The following is a 14,618-nucleotide window of genomic DNA, read 5'->3' as shown; positions in this document are numbered from 1 at the left end:
GTACATTTCTGTGACATTCCTACCCCTTCTTTTTTAAACCAACTTATTTAGAAATCAGAACAGAAATGTATCTTATTAAGAGGAATTAATCTTAACTACCCTGAGAACCAGCTCAGTGGCATAAAGTAATGAGATCTTGACTATACCTCAGAAAACGTAGACTCAGTTTACTGACTGAGCTTGGGAGAAGACAGTTAGCAAGGGATGAAAGAGAGTTGCTGATGCTGGCAAAAATATCCCAGGAGAGGAACTTATCCCAGTTCTGCTACAAGAATAACAGCTGTGGGTTAGATTGCTGATTTTCAGTTTGTGCACTAAAGTGGAATTAGCCTATTAAGGAGTACATTGCAGTGTAGCTAGGCATAGCAAATGTGCAGATGTGCACCTTAGTGTATCTGGCAAGGTACAATGTCTGTTGGCCAAAAGATCAGGCCTTTAGGATCATCTGAAAATTTCCTGGCACTGCACTGTGTAATGGCTACAGTCCCCAGCTTTTACCCCCCCCCCCCAGTGGTCACAGTGCGACTGGGTAGGGACAAAAGGCACGTAAGAATACTAACTCTTAATCCTGACAAAGATAAGCTGTTTCTGCTTTTGTCTGACTATAATTTTGTATAATTTGTCTCATCCTTCACTCTTTTTAATCCTACAACCACAAATCACTGTCTTGTTGAGTAATTGGTTACCATGCAGCTTGCCTTATCCTTCACTTATCTTAATCTTATAACCAGGAATCAGTCTGTTGTTAATGCAGGCAACCAATTCTACTTACAGATGTGTTTTTATATCTACCCTATTCGGCTTTGTCTGTGATTGTGGTTCAATATCTGTGAATTTTATATACCTTCAACCACTGCCATCTATAATAATCTGGTATCCTATTTCTCTGCTCAAGGAGTCCTTGCTACACCATCTTCCTGTGATTATTAAGTGGATACTTCTTCATTCTATATGACACAGTAACTGTGCCTTTTGCATTTTAACTCAGCTTTGCTTCAGATTCAAAATATGATTTTCTGTCTGCACTATTAGGGTTCATGATTCCAGTTGCATTTGTCTGTCTAACTTTTTCAAGGACAAGATGAGGAACCTGAGATTTAGGAACATGCCTCGCATCCACCTAATGGAAGAAATCTGGACAAAGCCTAAAATAATGGGGGCACAAAGGCCCAAAAATAGGGACAGAGTTTAAATATTGATATTATGAACTTAGAAAGCTGCTGATCTGTGTTAGCATGCATTTTCTGAGGGATGTTAAGTCTAAAATTCAAATTTGTTCATTATTTAGTGACTTCAGTCTTCAGTGATTTGTCAGGAAACCACAAATTTTATGAGGAACAGATCAAAAACATGTGGCAAAAATCTGAGCATTCTGCGAAAATCTTGACAGGTATGCTTGGGAGCACTGGAAAACTGAAAACACTGCTGCTGCTAATGAAATATTAAGATCCTAAAAGAAGAATACAGGAATGAAATTAAAATATCTGTCTCATAATTATAAACCACAATAAAAGGTTTCATTCAGTGACCTAAAGTTTTTCCAGATCGATGTTAAAACAGCTAACAGGTTCAGAAAGAATGTTGTGCCTTCCCCAGATTACTATCCCAGGCATTTCTAATCCTATAATCGAAGACTTGACAGTCACATTGGCACATTATTTTCATCTCTTAGTCTCCATTCCCAGATCATTTGCTAATTTTCCTTAGAATTTATAACCTCCCTTCTACAAACTTCAGTTCAACTAACCTTGTTCCTTCATTTCATTTTTATCACATACCAGCTCAGTTCTCTCGACCCTTCCTCAGACTCTCCTATGGAAACAAATCCTGTTTTTCTGAGTGACGTCTCTAGGCGTTTCTGCAGTTACCTCCTACTGCGCCTCTAGGAGTCAAATATTGCCTGTTCATATTTGCATTAATAATTCCAAAACCATGCTACATACAAGGTATCAGAATATTTTATCTCGAAGCATACATGATGGCAAACACAACTGTATTGATATATGACCTCTGTCAGTTAGTATTTGGTAGAACTATAAGTAGGGTTGCCACCTTTTCAAATGGCCAAAGTGGGACATTTTCGGGACACACATCAGATTTTACAGGCAGACACATACCCACGGTCAGTACAAAGGATAGAACTTTACTTTTTTGCCTAAATAAAAGCTTATTCTTGTAGCAGTTTAGTTGCTTATTCTGTTTCTTGTAACATTTAGGTATTTTAGATGCAGAAATAACTATTTTATGCAACTATTACATAAAATATAGGACATAATTATGTCCTACAATCTCAGGACATTTGCCATTTTTAATATTTTTGGTCAGGACACAACTGCAGTGGGACAGGTGGTAACCCTAACTATAAGGTGATGACTTCATTTTTTAAAGACTGAAGCCACACCCACTGGGAGTTAAAGGTACACATTTCAAAGAGCTCTAATGGAGGGAATGGTCTAGGATTTTCTTTACAAACCCATTGCTCCAATTTACAATACTTCTTTTACATCTCTTATTATTCCTTAACCCTTCTTATCATAAAATATGCACCTATCTTCTCTTTTCCAAAGCTTTGTAACCTTAAAACTTCAGATGATTTTAGACCTAGCGATATGCTTCTGGTCTTCCCTAAACTATTGGAAAACATTGTTTATACTCAAATTCACGAGTGTTCTGATAAACATGGAAATCTTTTGCAAAGGTAGCGTATCTTTACCTCTAGTTATAGCACTGTGAATGCTGTGCTGTCAATAAATGGTCATCATCAGTATTAGAACTAGCAGCAACAGCAGCAGCAACCTTTTCTCATTTTAAAGTAGGCCAACTGTTCTTACCTGTCGTGATTCAGAATCACTCTCCTACCTACACTGACAGTCATGCCTTACTGTCACGGGTCTCTCATGCAACCTATCCTTCCCTTGGCTGGGCATACTTCACTCCTCTTATCATCTGCTTGTCTTTCCGAAATCTGCTTTATCAAACAATCTTCTGCTGTCTTACATACATGATTGAACCACTGTAATCTGTTCTTGCAACTAGAGCTACTTTGGTTTCTTCTCTAATGTCCTCATTTCTTCATCTGTTCCACAGTCTGCATCCTACCAGCCATATCATAGCACTTCATCTCCATCACCTCAGCTGCTCTGGACCCTCACTACTCAGGTTATCATGCCATATAGAAGTACTGGTCACACCATTCTTTTGTGCACCTTACCTTTTAGTCTCTTGGCATTCTTCGGCCATACACTACCCTTTCAACTCTGTATCATTTGCCTGCAGCATCTCTGAATCTAGCTTTGACTTCCTTAGTTAGACTTTCTTTCTCCTCAGACATATCGTCCAGATGCATAAAGCTGTTAACCTGTTCCACGATTTTCCCTACTATCTCAGTTTTCAGTTTCGTTGGCCCTCCCCATATCCTGCCATGACCACCATCTTGTTTGTACCCATTTTCATTCCATGTGTCTTCAGTTTTGCATAACAGTCCCCTATCATTATCTGAGGTTCTGTTTGTAGTGCCACATTATCTGCATACAGTAGCTTTGTTGATCTGTCCTCTCTGACCTGTCTACTGATGGAGTTCATGAGTGAGATGAACCCTTCCACTCCCACTGGGAAACCCTCTGTGACTATGAACACTGTTCATACTTGTGTTAGTGGGCCCTTGTAAATAGCCTGCAATAATTCTACCAGTGTTTCTGGTACTACAAACTACTGCATTAATGCCCAAGCCAGCTTTCTTGGGACCTTGTGGCATGCTTTCTCCAAGTGCAAGAAATTCCTATTTCAACTTGTTCCTCATCTTCAACTTCTTCAGTACTATCCATCTCACTGCAAGCATCCAGTCAGTTGCATTGCATCCTGATATGATTCTGAACTACTCATCTCCCATCTTATGTTCTACTACTTTGCATATTCATTTATAAGTCACCCTCTCCCACACTTTCCTTTCCTTTCCCATTCTCTGTCCTCAAATCCTTCTATAGGGGTACCATTGAAAGCACCTTGATTAGTAATCTCACAGTCTGGTTTCAGAAGTGCAAAGTCTTGGACCAAAAGGCCCTACAGAAGGTGGTGAAGGTAGTGGGGAAGATCATTGGATCCCCACTTCCATCTCTGCAGACCCTATATGAGGCAAGATGTATGGCAGAGCCAGAAATATAATCACAGACCACACTCACCCTGCACATGGACTGTTCTCCTGTTCTTTTCAGGAGGATGATACCATAGTATGTGTTGTAAGTCTGCCAAGTTTAGTAGGAGCTTTTTCCCACATGCTATCAGACTATTGAACTCTATAACATTATAACATATCAGTAGCTGGTGACCAGAACAATCAGTAGTAGAGCTTTCTTCTTGTGCAATACCTACATCAAGCTGCATTAAAAGTGCAATCAGTAGTAACTGAGCATTCCGTACAATATACTTGTGCTATTCAGTATATTCTGTATACTCTGTGCAATAATTGCTTTTCCGCATGTGCAGCATTTGATGAAGGCTGCTAATGGTGTTATAGAGGTATCTCAGATCTTGTCAGTCTTGTTTAGTATATATGTATGTCACTGTACTGTTATACATCCTTGTTATTCTCTGTATTTGTATGTGATATATGCACTTGGAACCAAAGCAATGTAATTTTATTCAACTCGCACTGTGTGTGTGGGTCTGAATGACAATCAAGTGTACATTGACTTTGACTTGACTTTCATGCAGTATCACAAGAGACTGATACCTCTGTACTGCCTGTAGTTGTGGATATCCCCTTTGTTGTTATATGCTGGCGCTAAAATGCTTATTCTCCAGTCATCTAGGATATGTCTTTCTATTCAAACCACAACAAATACCCACAGGAGCCATTTCTCCCCAAATACATCCAATATCTTAATCATATCTGCCGTGACTTCATCTAAGCTTGCTGCTTTCCTATGACTTATTTTCCTTAGGGATCAGCTTGCTGCTTTCCTATGACTTATTTTCCTTAGGGATCAGCTTGCTGCTCTCCTATGACTTATTTTCCTTAGGGATCATCTTGCTGCTCTCATATGACTTATTTTCCTTAGGGATCATCTTGCTGCTCTCATATGACTTATTTTCCTTAGGGATCATCTTGCTGCTCTCATATGACTTATTTTCCTTAGGGATCATCTTGCTGCTCTCATATGACTTATTTTCCTTAGGGATCAGCTTGCTGCTCTCCTATGACTTATTTTCCTTCGGGATCTTCATGCTTCATCCATAGTGAGTTCTTCTTCCTCCTTTGTCAAGGGCTGTCCATGGGGCAGAGCAGTTTCTGTGGAAATGTCTTCATTCAGAACCTTCTTGAATGAATAAGTGAGTTGACAGTGAAACTAAAACATTAAAAAATATGTAATAATCTTTGTTTTGTTTTCAAGCCACTTTCAACTTTAACATCAGACTGGTATGCGGATTGTTGCTGGCACCCCATATGAATGTCATCCAATAACTACCTTCTTTATCTTTGTATCATTGCCTTATAATGGGATAGAGTTTCTTTGTGCCATCTGCTGAGTCACTTTTCAGAAGCTAATAGAGTTTCCCTGATGTCTTATTTTGCTTTCATTAATTTAGTTTACTGTAATATGTGTTAGGGATTTTTACAGCAGTTGTTTTTGTTGAGTTATTTATTTACTTATTATTTATGTATTTATCTATTTATTGCGTTTGTTTACTGGGAAGGTCCACTGGGCCTAGGTGAGCCCATTTTCAGTGGAGGCCCAGGGAAAAAAGCTCCACATAAAATTACACATGTTGCAGATTACAATAAAACATAGAAATATAGTTACAATTACATAGATAACTAGAAGGTAATACATAAAAAGCACAGACATATAGTTGCAGTTACATAGATAACTAGAAGGCAATACATAAAAAGCACAGACATATAGTTACAGTTACATAGATAACTAGAAGGCAATGCAGTAACAGTCTTAGGCATTGATTTAACTATGATGTTCAGAGCATATTAGAGTACATACATATTGACCAGCTGAGTAGAAAGAGGAGGGGTAGAGTGGGAGAACAGGGGAAGAAAGTGGTAGGTGTGATTAGAGTGGGTTATTTTTGGCATGGGCATAACTAGCAGGAGGACAGGTGTTGCCTAACAGATTTTTTAAAGAGTGCAGGGTAGGTGATGGAGGTTATTGTGGTTGGGAGGGTATTCCAAAGTTTGGAAACAGTGAAGGAATAGATCATTTCATCAGCCGGGAGTTGGGGGTTGTCTACCTTAAGCAGTGTTTTATTTTCTGATCTAAGAGGTCTATTTGGTTGGTACAATGATAGTAAGGAGGACAGAGAGGGACATGCTGTGGGTTTATATATCATTTTATGTGCAGTAGTTAAGTGTAGGTAGTTGAGATAGAGTGGTAGCTCTAGCCAGTTTAGTTGTTGCAGCGAGGAACAGTGGTGTGATGAGGATATAGCATTTGTTGTGAATCTGGTGACCTTATTGTAACATGAGTCATGCTTTGTTTTAAGAGATGGGTAGATATTTGTGAGGACAGGAGCTCCACATAGCAGGGATGGAAGTAGAAAGGCTGAGGCTAGAGTCTTTTTAGCAGTGTTGTTCAGGTAATAGCTATGCCTATAAAGGGTGCCCAGTTTCTGATGTGTTTTTTGATGTTATTGAGTATGTGGGGATCAAATGTTAGGGCTTCGTCAATAATGACCCCTAACAGTTTAGTACTGGAGACTACTTCAATGGTGGTATCATTTTGGGAGTAGATATAGAATTCAGTCCTATTTAGGGAGGTTGCTTTTTTGGGAGAGAATAGGATCAGTTTAGTCTTGTTTGGGTTGAGAGCAAGGTCATTACTTGACATTCAGTGGACGTGAAGGCATTTTGAGTTAGCAGTTGTAACTCAGAAGGAGGTTTAGCAGTGCAGATGATTGTCGATTCACAGTACCATGCATAAGGGAGTTATGGAAGTTATTGATGAATATATTGAATAGAAGGGGCCCAATATAGAGCCTTGGGGGACACTTGTGGAGATGCTGAGGAAGGGGGAACAGGATTGCTGCCATTTACTTGATTGATATCTGCTCGAGAGGTAGTTTGAAAACCAATTTAGGGTTAGGGGTGAGACACCTAGATTGTTGAGTTTAGAGAGTAAAACGGAGTGTGAAATAGTATTGAAAGCTTTTGAAAGGTCAAGGAATAGTGTAGAGACAATCAGACCGGAATCGTGTGCTCGATTTACTGTATTCATAAAGGAGATGAGAGCTGTATTTGTGCTATGGACTGGTCTAAAGCCATGTTGGGTTGGGGTGAGAAGTTGGTTATTAATTAAATAGTTGAGAAGTTGGGTATGGACACATTTTTCTAATATTTTTGAAATAGGAGAGAGAGGATAGTGATAGGCCAAAATTGGAGATGTATGAATTTTTGCTGCCTTTGTGCAGAGGAAGAATGTATGCTTTCTTCTACATATTTGGTATGTGGGATTCTTAGATTGATCTGTTGAGAAGTATACTAATGGGGTAAGGGATGGAGCTTGAGGATACTTTTAGGAATTCAGCAGGTAAGTTGTCAGGAGCACAGGTGCAAGGTTTGAGTTTTAGAAGGAGTTTCTTTATGGTGCATGTGGGTATGGGAGAGAAAAAAAATTTGGTAGAGAGGAAGGTTTAGAATGAGTAGATTGTTGGTCTGATGAGTTAGGGTTAGAAGGAGGGAAAGGGGTGGTGAGCTTGGCAATGGTGTCGATGAAATATGAGTTAAAGGGAGAGGCTATATCAGAGGGGGTTTATCAGGGTATGGGCAAAGACTGGTGTTAGAGCCTGGGTGCATAAGGGAATTTATTCTTCCCCAGAATATTTGTGGGTTTAGCCTATGCTGGTCCTGTAGTTTATGGAAATATTCTTTTTTGTTTTTGGTTACCTGACGTTTGGCCTGATTACGTAGTTGTTTGTATAGTGCAATGTCAACTGGGTTTTTATATTTTTGCCATGATTTCCAAGCTTTGTCGCTAGTGGCCATAATTTGCTTTGTGGATTTGGTGAGCCAAGTGGCATGATTAGTCTTGACTCTTTTTAGTCAGGGTGGTGCTACCCTAGCTAAGATTTTGAGAAATATTGAATTGAATAATTCAAATGAATCATCAAGAGGAATGATTTTTTAATGGTGGCCAGTCAGTGTGCTGTAAAATTTCATTTAGGGTTTCCAGAGAAAATTGGATTAGGTCTCTAATATGTTTTAATTGGTGGTTACTAACAGCTGTGTACGTTTTACGTATCACAAAGGCTAGTAAGTGGTCACTGATGCTGTTTGGTAGTGTTCCAAATGTGGAGATCTTATTTGGGTCAGACGCAAGGATCCAATCTAAGATTGAGTCTTGGTTCTTTTTGTTATTGGACCTAGTTATATCAGAGATAAGCTGGGTGTAGTTGAATAGGTTGATGTTAGTTTTGGGGTTTTGGTTAGTGATATCTAACCAATTAATGTTTACATCCCCTAGGATGATTGTTTCATTTTGAATATTTTTGGATGACCAGGCTAGAATTTCCTCTAGAACGGGAATGTTGTCACCTGGGGAAATGTACGATACTATGATGCAGAGGATTTTGTAGTTATTTAGTTTTAGGAGGGTTACTAAAAGTTCTGCTGAGGAGAACTGTAGAATGGGTTTAGTGAAAGGGACTATGGTGTAGATATTTGAGCATATCAAGGTGATGCCACCACGTCTTCTATGTGGTCTTTCATTCCTGAGGCATGTATAGTTGGGGGTAGGAATTCTGTGTTGTTGTTGAATGGTTTAAGCCAAGTATCGGTTATGGCAGTGAAATCGGGTTTGTTTTGGTGTAACCATGCATGGAAGTAGGGAATTTTATTTGTAAAGCTTTGAAGATTGATAGTAGTGAAGTTTAAGGATTTTATGGAGTTGGGTTGGTTGTGCATTTTGGACTGTGGCCCTGGATTTGGGTGTATGTCTCCACATTTTATTAAGTTAGAAAGGGTGGTTTGATTTATAGGGTGTAGTTTTCTTTTAGTTTTATGGTATAGTCTAGTTTAGGATAATTATAGTGGACTTTGTGTAGACGGAGGATTTTTACTTTAGCTTGTAGAATTATGTCTGGAGAAAATAAGGTAGAGCCTATTGTGGAATAACTCGAAAGAGTCTTTGTGTGCATGGATGTTGAGTGTGATGGTTTGAAAGGTATGTGGGTTGCGTGATATGATGTAAGGTGGAGGAGTAGCTAGAGATGAAAGGAGATAGTTAGGACTATGATATGAGTCTAGAGAGGCATAGTGATAGAGTGTAATAATGAGACAGGAGAGAAATTTGTAGGAGTGGAAAGAGTGGGTTAAAGATTGAGTTTAGAGATATATAGTGAGTTTGGAAGTAGGGGACAGGGAGAGGTGGTAGGGTATAGATGTGGTCTTTTGGTGGGAAGGAGGTGGAAGAGGTCACTGAGAAAGAAAGTGGTAGAAAGGATATTTGGGTAGTAATATTTAATAACAGCGACAGTGTTGTTCAGTGCTGGAGGAGGAGCAAGAAGGGATAGGAAGTGTTGGCAGTTCAGGAAAGCAGTTGACCTGGTTGGCTGCTTTCTACTCCTCACATTACATAGCTTTAACTTAAACTTTATTTCACTGTTTAGTTCCAAAGCAATTGCTCATTAATTGAATGAAGAACTGCATGACAAAATTATGAATAAAATATTAGGTAAAGTTGTTTAAAGTAAAGGACTTTGAGAACTAAATGAAAAAATAACGCTCCAAGAAACAGCAAAAAAGCATTTGGAAAATTAATGCATTCAGAAAGCATCAATTATACAAGAACATTTTTCATATTTCCAAAACATTCAGCCTTCAAAATTAGTTTGGCAGCAGTTTCATAAGGCAGTCCACAGTGCAAATCCAAAAGCTGCAGCAGAACAGAAAAAAATAATGACAACAAAGTTTAATAATCAGGCTTTGCAAAATAAGCTGTCTACAGTTGCTGGCAACCTGTCATAGTCAAACCAATGAGGTCAAACACAAGGCCAGAGCCAAAGGTATTACATATTCTGAGACTAAAAAAAGAGATGAAGAAAGAGTTCAAGACCTCTGAAAGAATTGGTTAATAGGCCACAAAATGTAATATCTCCAAAAGACCTCTAAAGCATCAGGTTGTGGAATGCACATAAAGCAAGAAGCAACTCACCTGGAAAAATAAGATGTTACAGTCTAACAAGCTGAAAACACCACGACATGCCTGAGACAAAAGTTCAATGCACCAGCCATGGCACAATCTCATAAAATGTAGGCAAATCAGGAATTAAAATAATGGTAGAAACAAGAAGACAGACACAATGGAAAATTGAGGCTCTGAAAGTCCAAAGGCAAAAATAACATAGAAATTTTCCCCAAAGTTTTCCTAGGCAGCCAACTGCCGCCATCTTCAACCACCACCATTTTTTCCTTCTTAGATTTCATAAATGGCCCCTTTTCTTGTTTTTTTTTTTTTAATGATCTCTCGGTCAGAACTGCTCTTATTAAATATCATTATTCTATCTCAGACTCTAAATATGTACCACTCAGCCATTCCTCAAGTCTCTGCTTCAGTTCTCCTACTACTGTCCTTTCACATTAATAATCTCTTCTCTCAGGAACAGTAGATTACGTCAAATGGCAGGAAAACTCATTCAAAATATCTCCTCTCTCCAAAATGTTGCAATCCCAGCGCTGGTACATTTAATGAAGAGGTATGTGAAGTGCAGAAAAGTACAAATGAGGTAGGAGGCATAGCTCCCCCATCCAAAAACCTTGGGCTGTGCCACTTTTAAAGGAACAGTTTCAATGAGCTGATGACATTGATCACAAATAATGGACTTAACTCCTTATTGCCACTGTCTGATAGTAACCTAATTTTTTATGATGATAATGTGGTGTTTTTTCATTCCAGAGTGGCTCCTAATATACTTCAACATAACCTTCAGTGTGAAATAACAATCACTGAAATCAGAGGTTCCATAAGAAACTTACCATTAGTAATAATAAAACCCATACCATGCTTTGTCCATCTTACAGTATTTGTTACACTCTCCCAGATCCAGCTTCCATAAGAAACTTATTAGTAATAATAAAACTCATACCATGCTTTGTCCATCTCACAGCACTTGTTACATTCCCCTCAATCCAGCTTCCATAAGAAACGTTATCGTTAATAATAATAATAATTCTTCTTCTTTTGGCTTTTTCTCGGTTAGGGGTCGCCACAGCGGATCATCTGTCCTCTCATGATTGGCAGTGATGTTTTACGGTGTTGAGTTGTCAGCCCAGAGCCCAACCTTCCACAGAAGGCACACACACTCACATCTAGGGCCAATTTAGAGTGTCCAATCCACCTACTGCATGTCTTTGGAATGTTATTTGGGATAATAATAATAATACCTGTCCCATTTCACAGTGCATGTTATAATCTTCTCCAGTCCTGGTAATATTCCAGTTGCCAATGCTGCCTCATTTAAGTATCTCAGCCTTTGACTTGATCCTTTTATCATTATGCAATTGTCACAATGTAACCATTCTAACTTTATCTAGTACACTCTTCTGAAATGGCCTACATTTAGCAGATTGCTCACCCCTGAGGTCCATGCTGCAGCAGGGAAACTGTTCTGAATATAATTGTCTGTGCCTTGTCAGTATTGTGAACTTTGAACTCATTCTCTTTTATCCATAAACTACACATCATGCTTAACAGAGCTTATCAAGTTTACTGCCTTTCTAATGTAACAGAATATCAGTCTTTATTTGACTATAATACTCTGTCTTCCTGTCTCTGAGAACTAACATTTTTTTATTCTACTCTTATTCATAACCTTCTTCATGATTCCTACACCCCCTTCCGAAATTTCACATTTCCACTCCTAGTTATAGATTCCAAAGCCAAAATAATAGGCTTTCACCCTCCTACAGCCATGTTCTCCTCACTCACAGATGGAAGTACCTTTGATGTCTCTACCCCAACCATTTAGTACTGTCTCTCCTCTGATACAAAAAATATGACTGAGCTCAGGCTATACCAACTACAACCTGTTTACACATCTCTTCAATGAGTCACACTGTAATTGTATCAGATATGTCTGTTAATAATATATGTCATTCTTTATTTATTGTTTTATAGTTTAACCTCTGCACCTTTATTATGTTAGTACTCGGTGATATTGGGATATTTATGCCATTTTTATTTCTTCTTTCCTATGTCTTCTCACTTCTCTCCCTTGTTTGCTAGTATATCCAAGTGTAAGAGTCCAGTCCTTCAGCTTTATCTTCCCCATCCTGTGACTTCATACTAACAACCAGCCATGGTCATTGTCATCCACCAAATCCTTTAATAGTCACTCTGCTCACCCTCAGCACCTTCTTCTTCTTCTCAACACCTTTTTTCATTAATCTTAATATGTCTATCCATCTCTATTAAATCAAGCAATTCTTCCCTTAAATCACTTGCTTCTAAACTGAAGGCACATTCTTTACCCTGTTTCCTGCTAACATTCCACAGAAAGTTCCAGAACATCTTTTTGTGACATATTCTCTTCAGCTGCATCCTGAGTCATCTGTTGCTCTTTCATATGGGAGCTCATTGGCCAATCACTCCTCAACATTGACTGTGTCAGAGATGGCATTGTTTCCTGCTCCTTCCCTTGTTGTGTAACTCCAACTGAACTTTTGTACTGGTTTCCTACTGAAGGTTCTGGAGCATCTTCTTTTAAGCAAGTGATCAGATGCTTCCTGTTCCACCTGTTTCTCCTTAATTTGGGCACTCATTGTTCCATCATGCTGTGATGTTCCCGAGATAGATTTTCTATACTAAATCCTTCATCTCTCAAGTAATCAATAACTTTATAAATTCCAGAAATCACAGCAAAACACCAAAACACATAGCCACAGGTTAAATATTTAATTGGAAGTAATAAAACAGTAGTAAGCACTTACACAATAAAATTGCTTCATCAGACCATAACTTTAGTTTATACTTCTGTAATTTCTCCATTACTAATCCTCTTTTCTGTTTCCCCCTTTGTTTTCTTATGTCTTCATATTGTGAAATTATCCATATCTGAATGACTTTGCTTGTATTTCTCTTCAGATATCTTTTACTGCTGTGCAATATTTTCTTTGTTGGCAAAAAAAATTGTTTGTATTTGTATCTTATTTTACTTTGGATTACCATCTCTGTGACATAGAGGGGTAAAGCCCTTATTGTGACCCTGATAGCCAGAGTTTGTGTGGTATGGAAGATCTGGACAGTAGAGGGTTGGAGTGAGCAGTTTACATTGTGCTGCCGATTCCGAGGGGTTGGAAGATGGTGATCATGGTGAGACCCACTTGTTCCTATGCAAATGAACGCTTGTATGATACCAGTGGCTGGAGAGCCAGGGGATACGGGCTTAGCAATCCCAAGTCAGTGACAGTGCTCTTGTAGTTGTTTGTGTAGAGCATGCACATGCCAGGGAAGGGCATGGGACACCCAGATGTGATGCAGGTGTATATGTTAGCCAGCAAGGTAAGGTTAGGGCTATACACAAATGGCATCATTGCTATCAGCAAGGGCAGCACAATGGTGCAACAGTTAGCATTGTCGTCTCACAGCAAGAGGTTCTCCCATTTGATTCTCAGCTGGAGCGCCTTCTGTGTGGAGTCTGCATGTCCTCCCCACGGTCGAGTGTTGTTAAAGACATGCAGGTAGGTGCGAGGGTGAATGGGCATGCCTTCATTGAAGGTTGGGCATCGGGCTGGCAACTCAGCACCATAAAAATCCACTGCCAATCATGAGTGGACTGGAGTTTCGCTGTGGCCACCCCTAACCGGGAAAAGACGAAAGACTGAAGCTATCAGCAAGGGCACAAATACCACCACGGTGGCTTGCATGACACAATCTCAACCTGGTGTCACCCTCACTGAAAATACCAAAAATGGAAGAATTAATGGCCTGAACTCATAGTGTGTGTGTGTATGCAGTGTTCTTGCTGACAATAAATGCACTTCCCTAACCTTTGCATGAATCTTTTGTCTGCCTTTTGCCTGGCTCATGGCTGAAAATTATCCTTGGACTAGTTGACTTACGTGGTTAACAAATAAAAGAAATAAGTTTCATCTGAATTCTCTTAATCTGCATGTATGCTTCATCCAATTCTACTGCCTTGGATTTCTCATCTATCAGTTTGTGAAGAGTAGTTATAAAATTATCAACAGGGTTCATCTGTGATGATAAATAGAGAATTTTTTTTTTCTAGGCAGCAGCTGAGTGGTTAAGAACTATATACCTGTTCATGCAATCAAGTAAATTGTGCCCTGTCACTGTGTTGGTCAGGATTGACTTAAACTTCCATTATGCCACATCCTACCAACTATTTTACACCTCTTTTTTGCTCCCTACAGAGCATCAGCTGCATCCAGGATCTGTCATCATCTACTAGGTCTACTGAATTTGTCTCAGCCATCCTGGATCATCTCTGACCCATGGTCATGGCCAGTGAGAAGACTGAGGCACCTGGGGTAGCATTATACTGTTGCTGATGAGTAGTTTATAGCAACCCCTCTTCCCCCCTGTGCATTCTGTCCAGTAACACCCCGTGGGTGGATATGCACTGGGCATCAATGCTGGTCCTCTCTTCACTTT

Source organism: Protopterus annectens, chromosome 1.part2, assembly GCF_019279795.1.
Source record: "Protopterus annectens isolate FY-2018-M chromosome 1.part2, PAN1.0, whole genome shotgun sequence".
Lineage (NCBI taxonomy): Eukaryota > Metazoa > Chordata > Ceratodontiformes > Protopteridae > Protopterus > Protopterus annectens.
The sequence above is the reverse complement of the archived record's forward strand: the minus strand, read 5'-3'. Positions refer to the sequence as shown.